Here is an 11482-nt window from a genome sequence, read left to right on the forward strand (position 1 = left end):
TTCAAGTTTATTACAACACACCTCCCCGCGTTGTTGATATATCCTCCAGCCCTGTCTGCCTATATAAACATGTCTGGCTATCTCTTCTGTTCATTAGTACTTCAGTTCACTCGGTGGTTTTATTTGACATAATGCTTACTACATTGTGAATCGGATAGCTCTACATGAATTTACTGTTTATTCTTAGACCTTTCCTTTTTAATTGGTATAATCTTTTTTTTTTTTTCCTTTTAAATTCACCAGATACAACCACTACTTCAGTTTTCATCCTAATTATGAAAATGTTACTGTTTAGGTCTTTTTTAGAAAAGATTAGGCTCAGCCTTCATTTATATCAAGCATCTTTAACAGCCAGAAACAACGGTTGCTTCATATCTTATTCCTATTTGAGTCACTAAAGTTCTTCTCTGGAAAAGGTGATCAAAACTGGAATTATTGGAGAAAATCTATCACGTTCCTTATGCGATAACAGTTCTTTTGATTTGCAGGCTATCTTTTGCTGGAGTGTCCATATCACACTTTATTTATACTGAATTGGCATTGATTCAAAATTGATGTTTGACAGATTCAGTACAATTTTTAAGGTGGAGCAGGACTTTTGGTAGCTAAGTATTAACTTATAATGATCTCCGAAAGTCAAGAAACAGCTTTGAAGGCTGGTGGGAGGAAAAAAGCTCCCAAGAAATCAGTAACGTTACAAAGATTTCTAACTGCTAACTGGTCTTCATTTATTAAAAACTATCTCCCTTTAAATTTTCTGCTAGCAAAGTTGAGAGTGAATTAGCATACAGATGCTTCCTCAGAATGCCGGCATTTTAAAAAACCCAGGTTTTTCCCTTCCTCTGAGGCAACTCAAAGGAGAATGTCATTAGAGATCTGAACACAAACATGGGGACAGAAATGCCAGTCACAAATAAACCTGAGTGATTTTGAAATTTCAAAGACCAATAGGCTGGTGAAACAAAAATACTCTGGGTGAAGTATAAAGTGGGAAGCAGGCAAAGTAGATTGCTGTGACGCAAGATCGAGAAAAGACTCTTAAATTTGTTGTTTAAGCGTGTTGAAATCCCAGAAGACCAATATGTTTACAATTATTTCTGATATCTAGCTACGCTCTCTTGTTTAGTGAAGCAACTTGCTTTTATGAGGAATAGAAGGTTTGATTTTTTTTTTTTTTTTTTTAAGATTTTCCCCTGAAAAAAGAGGCACCGCTAGCAGAGATTGCTTAGGGGAAGAAATTCTGCACCCTGTTGAGAAACACTGGGGTTTTATTCAGGAACTAAGATAGCAGCGCTGGGTGGACAGGGAACTTCGAGAAACTTGGAAACAGACGAAAAACAAGAAATCTTTTGGTTTCAGGCAGGTGAAGAAACAGTTATGACAGAGAGGAAAACATGGGCATGTAGCTGGTGAAAAAAGAAAATCAGTATGTAGTATCTAAGAGGCATAGAAAACTTCAGGTTTATATCCAAGATCCGCATTGATTACGAAGACCCTGTAAAAGTCTCAAAAAAATTTACCTTTGAATTTGGAGGATTGAATCCAACCTTACAGGAGAGCTTGTGATCGAAAGAGGAACTGAAAATGCCATTTTGGGCCTGGACAGGATTGCTCTGGGCAACGTAAGAGACATTTCCCACGGCATCTGTTGGACTGTAAACACCCGTAGCTTAAAGTCTTGGGTTTTTTTTATTCCTAATCTAAAGGTACCGTTTCGCAAAAGTTGAAGTTAGTGTGGTGACTACCACAATGTCAGATTGCTCTTTTGTGAGGGTCCTTGCATAAGGATAATAAAGAGAATAATTGGTAAAAAAAAAAAAAAGCTGAAATTTTAATCTTCATATAGTTCTGATAAATGCTCATGAGGCCAAATCTTTTTGGTCTTTCTGTTGAAAGATGATCCATTAAAATGAGTGCAGTAGATATGGCAGTAAAGCCAACAGCTTGGCTCTAGTGTTGGACAAGTTGCTTGAAGTAACGTGGATGTAAAAGTTGAGAAAAGTAGTAGAGCCATAGTAAGCAGAGCCCATTTTTAACTGCTGCACTGTTTTATTTAAATACCCGGTGAAATTCTGTGTAGCTGCCATCAGGGACAAAATGAATACTAAAACATCTTTAGTTAAATAACCTCAGATGCTGGAGTGGATCCATTCAGCCCTGTTTAGCATTTTTTTCATTGAATTTTATTTTTTCATCAAAATTTATTGGAGGACATATCCTTCTGTCAGGTGAAGGGCCTAGCCATTGGACTTCAGAGTCCTGTTCTTGCTTTCTTTGCCTCTGTGCCATCTTCCTTACCTGGACCTGGTCCCTGGGGAATGTAAAAAACTCCACTGGGAGTGAGGTCAAGGGTCCCAGCTACTGTCTTCACTTTTCTCCAGGTCCCTAAAACCCCTCCAGGTTTTAGGAGATCCAGCCCCATTTTCAAGGAGCACACTGAAAGTGAATGCAAATTGTGTTTTTCAATGAGGAGACACTCTTGTAAATGGGATTTAGGAGCCATAATTTCATCGGTACTTCTGAAAAAGCATCAGGAGATCTGTCAAGGTCCTCCAACACAGCCCTGAGCCGTGGTAGAACAGAAACGAGCCCCGAGGCTTTTGTCCTGTCCCCGGGTCTGCCGATTACACCGAGCTATTCTGGACAGGTCTGTAGCCCTTGGGGCAGAAAGAGACTGGCAGTGCTTCAAAACTACGTGGGGCTTGGGCTTGTGGGAAACAGGATTAGCTTCGTTATCTGACCCTTACAGTAAAAGCATATGGTAGCCATCCCTGGGTTAAAAGGTCTTACCCAAACACTTATCCATTAAATTGGGACAGAAAAAAAGGTCATTTCAAAAAGATTTTTTAATCTCCTCTAAACTTCCCATCTTTGAAGAATTAAAAAGCTCAAAGCATCCTCTTGTCTATTTTTTTTCCTGGAATTCCAGTTCCTTCCCAAGCTCTTTCCTTCTCTCCAAGCAACACCTAGGTCTCCCTCTTCCCTTTGCATGGCACCCTCCACAATTTCTTTCCATCCCTCTGCCCACGTGGAGCATGTTTTCACATTTTCCACCGCATCAGGAAAACCTGTTTACTTTGCTCCATCAGCTCTGTGCTCCAGCACAGCGGTGCGGTCCTGGCAGTGCTGATGCTGCATTTGCTGGTGATCTGGGCCGTACGTTTATAACCGGTGTTAGACAATTGTTATTAGAGCCCCTGTAACTTTTATGTCCCCGGCACATTTTGATACGTTACCTTTGATATTCTGATTTAATTCTTTTACATAGATTAGAGACAAGATAAGCTCCTAACCTGACCAAAGCACTATCCTGTATTGACTGCCAACCTCCAAGTCACTCACTGACTGCTGTTTTCAGGCGGTTATCAGTTCATTAAAGTTTGTTATCGTTTACGCAGTGGCTCTGTACCTTGCTGGTAATCTCCAGTGTAGGATCTTATCAAAAACTCTTTTGAAAGTCTAGGCATATTGTATACCATCCATAGTATTTTTCTTGTCTACCTTGGCAGGGATATCTTTGAAGAATTCTAACAAATTATTTGAGCAAGATTTCCTGCTCATAAATCCACATTGGTTGACTCTACTCAAATTAGGATTTTCAGCGCGTTTCCTCACTAAATCCTGCAAAACCATTCCTATTCTATTTTTCACAGCTATGAATTGTGTTATGTTAATTTGTTTTTATTATGATTTTTAAAAAAATATTTTTTGCATGTATTCCCCTGCATATGCATGTGTACACAAAAATGCGTATATGTAATGGAGTATATTGAAGTATATTGGGCTTTAAAGCTGAATTTGTTAAAATAGTTAATGCAGTATAAAATGCAAAGGATAGAGTTAGGGACAGATCTTTGGCTGGAGTAAATGAATTTGACTTTGAATACATTTTGCTAACTTAAATGGTGTTAACTTGATTTATGTGAGCTGAGGAGTTAACCCTTATGCACTGCACTTGCTTTACTTCAGTGCCAAGAGATCAAAATGACTGTTGGGATGCTTCTGATTTATTACAGATCTCTACCCACATTTCTTACAGATTTCTTTGGCTCAAGAAGTGTATTTTTATTTGCTGCTGCAAAAATAATTCTTAATGTTTTATTAAATTATATGTATTATATCATATTTTTTTCAGATTAGTAATTTCTTATGCTTTATTTTTTCATTATTTGACTATTTTAGGATGTTTACTACCATTCCCAGCTTTCTGTTCACACCTTTAGATCTTTTTCTATTACAATGATGAACCTGGCAATTTCTGGTAAATACAGTAAGTGATTAATATTAGATTCATGCTTAGTTTAACTATTGGAAATAATATTGGCAATATTGGAAAGCTAGCATTTTACACAGGAAAGAGTCCCTCCCCTTGAACTGAAACCAAATGAAAAATTTAATAAAATTTAAAACAAATGGAATTTGTATAATCTCATTCTTACTGGACCTGTTCAACAGGTCCTCCATGAACAGGGCGCTCTGCCTCCTGCGGTGTCCAGGTCTCTCTGCTGAACTGCGATGGTATTTTGCATGAACTATAGTCTGGCTTATAAACCATGGCAAGGAACAAGCAGTGGAGCATTGTGGTTATGGTTCCAAACAGAAGCATTTTTTCCATGGAAAAGCAAAATCTTAATTTTTTCCAAGTTTTTTTTTTTTTTTTTTAATGAAAACTGGGTTTTGCCCTGAAAGAAGATTAGTTTTCATGAAAAGAATCAATCTTTTTTAATCAAGGAGGAAGCAAGTCTGACAGGAAAGCTTTTGACCACCCTGGAACCACCCTTTTCTCACCTGTGGCAGAAACATAAGGTGGCAATCAGATCTAAGAGAGTTGAGCTTTTTGTACAAGCAAAGGGAAGAGCTAGGCAAAACAGCATTCATTTAAGCCAGGAAGATTTTTGGGGACACCACAGGCTCTGTGTGCATTACTCAGCAGCCTGGGAACATGCCAAACCCTGTGGGGGTCCCTAACCTCCACCCCACCAGGTTTAGACACCTTTCTTTCAATGGCAGAGGAGAAGTCTGCAGTGTTGTACAAAGCACAGCACCAGCTGCTGGGGCTTGCTTTCACGTGATAAGTTGGTGATGAATATGTCCAGCCCATGGGAAAAACCAGTTAATTTTAACATTGGTCTGAAGGAGACCTGAAACATGAAGAGATCAACTTCATCAAGCTTCAGTGGTTGCTGCCCACTCCTCTTGACAGACCTCTTCTATCTTGGGGGAGAACTGGATTTTAAGTACCTGCTCCCAGGTATGTTGATTATATTACAGTGATTAAATATATAATATATGGAACTGGAGACCAGTCTTCTGGTCATGGGACTGCACAAGGTCAATTCCATTTATAAACTGTTAAGCCCTTGGTTTGGTATGCCAGGAACAAAAATATCTAAATGAGAAGCTATATTTGTAAGTCCTGAAAGATGAGGTCCCATCTTTGAAGTCCAGTCAGAAGAACTTTTTAATCAGAATAACTACAAAACACTCCCCCATTAAAACATATTTGCTTTCCCCTGGTTCACTACTATCAGATTGCCACTACCATGTGTTATTGGCACATTTCCCCCAACCATTGGCTGTGTCAATTCTTTTATTGTTGGTAAGATTTCCTCTTTGAATGAATAATAAGAGCATCTTTGGGTTTTCTTAATTGTTCTTTTGAACCGAGCCTGTTTGCTTTGTGAATCTCCCAAGCTTTTCTTGATAAGAATATTTTCTGTTGATTTATCCCCTAACTCTATGAGGATCTTTATGATAGTGAGGTTTGAACTCCCTATCATTAATTCCAAAAGTTATATTGAAATGAAATGTAATTAAAGTTAACTTTTTAAATTAAAATTAATTTTATAACGCTATACATGCCTACCTCCAAGTATGGGGTTCAGCACAGCTACTGGCTGCTTGGTGGACTAATAGCTTTGCCACTACAAACAAACTTTGTTAGCTTCCACATAGTTATCATACCAATCAATACCTGAATAATTAAATTCCTCCATTATCAAATTCTAGTCTTCTTTATCAGCTTTTCTTCCACCAGTAATTTTGTTGTCTTAATCTAGTTTCTTCTCTGAAAGTCTATAGCAACCTTGGAGTTTCACCAGATAATCTTTCCTTTCTTCTCTGTTAAGTTCTCTAACCCAAATTATTTAATGCCAAAGTCTGAAATCTTTAAAGAAGATTCCACTGAATAGAAGTTTGATCAAACTGTATTTTTTTTTGTTTTAATACAGACTACTAATTTTATCTTGTCTCGCCCTTGAGTGAAATCCTATACGTGTAAGTATTTGAAATTGCCATTAATTTTCTTGATTCATTCTCTTATTGATTTTCTTTCCAACCATTTCCATCCAATGTATCTAATAATTATTAGAGATGAGGCAAGAACCAAATGCCTGCATCCATACCCCCTCTGAGCTTTGTGGCTCATGCCCATCTTTAATTAACATAAACATGAGCAACAAAGTTCCCCAGACTAATGCCTAATTGTTTAATGCTACATTCTTACCTTCAACTTTTTCTGTTGCATTTTGACACAGGTTTGGTCAGGGGGGCTTCTTGATAAAAGCGTTGCACATCATGAAGCTTCATGGTCTCCTTAGACCCAATAGCAAATAACTTAAGCAGAAAGAAGAGGAAAGGATTCTGGCTCCCTTTTATACTCCTGCAAATGCAGCGAGGCCAAATCACTCCAACTGCTTTCATCTGTTCATTACGCTATAAATGCAACACTTTCCAAAAGAAATTCACTGTTGAATTAAGGGGAAAAGTGGGACACAAAACAAATGGGGGTGATAATGAATTGAAGTGATGATCTGAGGAGCTCATAGTGCTTCACAAGCATTAATTAATTAAACCTTACTAGATCCCAGTGAGGTAGGTATTATGGCCCATGCTTCAATCCTGGCTGCGGTGTGCTATTTCTGTATCTCAATATCATTTTGTTAATATGTATTCTGATGAGCGGACTGAAATGGTGTCTGACTAGTAGAGATGACTGTGCATATATTTAAGCTGTGAATATTCTGCATGATGAGCCTTCGTATGGAAACAACTTTTTTTTTTTTTTTTTTTTTTAAATACAGCCTTGTTCCTGAATAAAAAGTGCATGATAAATAAGTTATACAGAGAGGATTGAAGGGCTACTGATGATGTATAGTTATGTACAATATGTAACTCATTCTGTTACTGAGTTAGGATGAACAGATATTTTCTTTCTGTTACTGAAAACCTGAGTACACTTCAATGAGTATGAAATGTTCTTTCTTTTGTAATCTAATTTATCTAATTGCTGTAAGAATTTAACCTATGATTTAAACTGCAATTATTAGAGACGTGAAGAGTACATGAATCTCTTATTAATACATTGTAAAAGCTATTCTGAGGTTTCATTACAAGAAACATGTTTTGGTTTTAGTAGTGGTGTAGAGCTTTGACTCCTAATGAGTGCTTCCCCCTTTTTTTCCATCCTGCTCTAAACAAAATGTTGTTTATTACTTGAAACGTTATATATAAGCCCCAAGAATATGTTACATGTGACTGGAGCTTTGGCAGACTTTGAGAAACTGAAGTTTCCAGAAATTTTGCTATGTTTAAAAGCCAGAGCCATGTTTTAAGGAAAGATTTCTACTTCCAAATGTGTGGTTGCCTGAACCTTTTACATTTTCAAGTCAGATTCCTCTGCCAAATAACACACTGTACCTTAACTATAATAAAAAAGCAGAGACTCTGTGTTTATAAAAACATTGCAGGAGCAACTGTGATCATATTTCTTGAATTTATTCTATTCGTGTGCTCAAATATGCATTTTTATAGTAAGCTCTCTATTGCACCGGTCACTTACAGGAGTAGAAAATGACATGTACAGGCAGAAGGCTGGCATAATGCAACAAACCAAACTGGTAAAGTACAGGAATTCGGAGCCAGACCAAAATATGAGGTCAAGGAAGTTGCTCTTATAATAATAGTGGTTATCTGTTTAATGTGTGATCTGGCAGTGATACGATGTTGACCATAAGCAATTATGCATGTTTCTAAACTGGTGGTATATGAGCCCTAAGTAACTATACACAAGATAGATGGGCTGTGAGAAATGGGCACTCACTCTATTCTTGTGGTTCTTCTTGCTTAATGTCAATTAAAATTACAGCTTAGTAATAGATAGAAATTCTGCTACTGTAAAATAATGTCTATATTCACTCTATCAGTTGCCATATACTTAAAATCCTGTACTGAAACCAGTTTTATGAAGCAAGCTCCTGTCTGAGCTGATAAATACCGCATAATATTCTTCTTAATGGGCGTGTGGTTAGACAGGCTTTTTCTAACTCTCTGGTTATTATTTGAAACAGCTCTCTTTACAATCGAGTTCTAATGTTGGTGTCTGTGAACGATGCTCTTGTTCTGGATTTTGTCATGCATAAGCCTAGAAATGGGCAATGTCCTCAATGTACGTTTAGCTGCCTGGCGTTGACCTAGCAGGAGTTAAAAGCAGGAAGGTCTTTGTGATACCAAGCAGCATGAGCACAGATTAGGACCTGGGAGCTGCTATGCTGTGGCCCTGGCTCTGAAACCATTTTTTTATGACTTTGGTGAATACACTGGACAGCATATCTACTCATTAGCTTTTAATAGACTTGGATCCCACTGTTAAAACAGCCTCCATGTCCTCCTCTGTAAAATGGGATTGCGTTTTCCTGGGCTTAAGAGGATGTGGCTGGAGTGGAAGCTGTGTGGTTGAGCTAACTGTGTAGAAACTGTGGTAGAAACTGTGCTAACGAGCTATGAAGACACTCAAGAAAGCCTCTTCTCCCCACGAGCAAGAAGTTGCATAGAAGTTGGCTCCTTCACTGCAAGTCCTGTGATCACTGCTGTCAGTATTCAAAGGCTTGAATCTCTGCCTTTGCACAGAAGGAGCTGTGGTCACCAACCCTGCCTGCCCCTGAGCACCATCTAGAAATAATCACTTAAAAAGCAGCATGTGAATTCCTTAAAACAAGTCCCAGCTGAGGCTTAAACAGATGGCTTCCTAAGGACTTCTGAAGGCACTTCACATGGCTTTGGCTGTTGCAGAGGTGATGACTTGATGTATATTCTTAGCAAACTCAGCACTGATACCTGCAAGGCATCTCAGAGAGAAATAGTATGTCTTTGTTGCCTGAAAGGCTGAATTGAACAAGGATTTAATGACCAGAGCACATCGGTTAATCGTTGGTAATTAAGGAGCCGTATCGGTAATCTTGCAATAGTCCTGAAGTGGTTATGTGGTCGTGGACTTTCACATCACATCAGCGCACGCGCTTTGGCTGCCATTTCGAGACTTCCCAAATGTAACCTTTCATCCTTTTACTTTTCAGAAGCATAAAAATAAGGGCTGCAAAAATCCATGATTGTGGTGGAGAACTAAATAAGGAAACATAACTGCTTACTGAAAAGCCACCCCCTCCGAGAGAAATGTCAACGACACAATGAGCACTATTATTCAGCTCCTTTACAACCAGATTGGGGGCTTGTGTTAAAGTCTGTAGGAAAGGGCACCAGCATCCTATCAGTCAACCATGCTTCTGATCGGCATTCAGTGCTCCCTTTTTGGGGTAACGCTTCCAGAGGAGCCCCTGTGCTACTAGGCAGCCTCATGACTTGCTGCTTTGTGTGGGAGACAGCTGGAGGAGCCACTTTCTTGCCTGCTGCTCCAGTGCATGAGCAATATTATGGCACCTTTCCCCTTGTTACAGTTGTGCAAGGCAATGGTTCAATCGCCGGGAATAAATTGCAACTCTGAAGTATCATGAAATGGTCACGTGGAACAAATGGCTTAGTCCATCTAACGGTCTCTAGTGCTGTGGGTTCTTTGCATTGAAAGAAAGAACATATTCTCTGTTAGGGCAGGTTTTTTTCCAACTTTTTCCATAATGTGTGTCTTATTTTAAGGGAAAATTGTCTCATTGAGCTTATCTCCTCCCATTCACGGTCTTGTGGACGCTCTACTACTTTCTGGTAATGAAATCTGTGCTTTGCAAACGCTATAGCAATTATCTCCATGGAAAAGTTCTGATAGGAAAAGAATATTATTTTAACCTTCTTTACTATGATTTAGCAGTTGGGAACAAGGAAAGTATCCAGGACTACTGTGCTACTCATCTCTCTGCAGACTATCAGGAACAACTCCACAGACAAAGCTGGGAACCAAGAGTTTCATGTAATAAGCATTTGGATACATTTTCAAGTAAGGTGAGGAAATAGTGCAGGTTGTGTTAGCTGATGTCCTGCTATTTGGAAATGCTTTTGTTGTTTAAAAAAAAAAAAAAAAAGTTAATTACATTCCGAGTGACCTTGCAGTTTTTTCTTGGTATGTGGCACTCTGGTGGGTGAATGAAGAGGTGAAAATACGTTTATATACCAAGTTCGTTCTAGTGAGTTAAATAACCACATAGCAATTCGCTAATGTTGGGAAGCTTTCATTTGGAAGATGTCCTAGTGTCTTGGAAAAATCTTCCTAGAAAATAGTGGGATTTGCCTTGTATAGTGGAATATCAAGAAAAATATTTTACACATTTTAACTGGAGCCACCTCAGTATTTAGCTGTCTGAGGAAGATATTGATCTTTATATAGAGCTGCAAAATATTTGTAAATTCTCTGGTGGGGAAAGCATGTTTCACTAAGCTGGAAAATTTTCTTTAGAATATGCCTTTTTCAGTGAAATTTTTGGTCAGAAAGAGTTAAAATATTTCCCTTTGATAATATGGAAATAAAACAGCTTGACAAGACAAACATTTCACTTCAATTTTATAATTTTGGTTTTGTATTTTTTTAAACGATATATTGGATTAACCTTCTATATTATTTCAACATCATTCAAATGAGCGCTTTTGCTGTTTCCCAGTCAACATTTTTTTTGGAATATCTTTCCCGTGAGAAATTTTGACTTTTTGTTTCTATTCATTATAGAAAACGTTCTTTTCTCACCAGTCTTTGTATCTAATGTATTCTCTGCATTTAGCATCTAGAACTCAATAATGCTCATCTGCGTGTGCGAGGTAGTGCTGGGGGCTCTGAGCACGGCCGGGTCCAAGGCGGTCGGTGCAGGCAGGAGCAGGCAGCAGTGGGTGGGTGCAGAGGCAGCTCTGTAGGAAGCCTTGTTATATCTGTGCTGTCTTCCCTATGAGTTCTGAGTCTTCTCTGTGTAAAAATAGGATTATTGTTTGTGTCTTAAACCTTTTGGTCGTCTTTGGGGAGTGTGATGTAGGTGATGGTTTAGGAACATCTACCTCAAAGCCTTGCCTTGGGGTCCCATTACACAAATGACTGGTTTTCTGCTGGTCTATGGGTTTAAGTCGGCTCATCTTGTACACCAAGACCCAGAATTTGTGTGAGGAAAGTGGGATGCATAGGACAGGGGCAGCAGGTTGTTAAATACATCCACCTGTCTCATCTAACCATTCCTCCAGTGTTATGTGAGCCAACAGACAAGGTACATCGTCTTTA

Source organism: Platalea leucorodia (genome assembly GCF_965183815.1).
Source record: "Platalea leucorodia genome assembly, chromosome: 5".
Classification (NCBI taxonomy): domain Eukaryota; kingdom Metazoa; phylum Chordata; class Aves; order Pelecaniformes; family Threskiornithidae; genus Platalea; species Platalea leucorodia.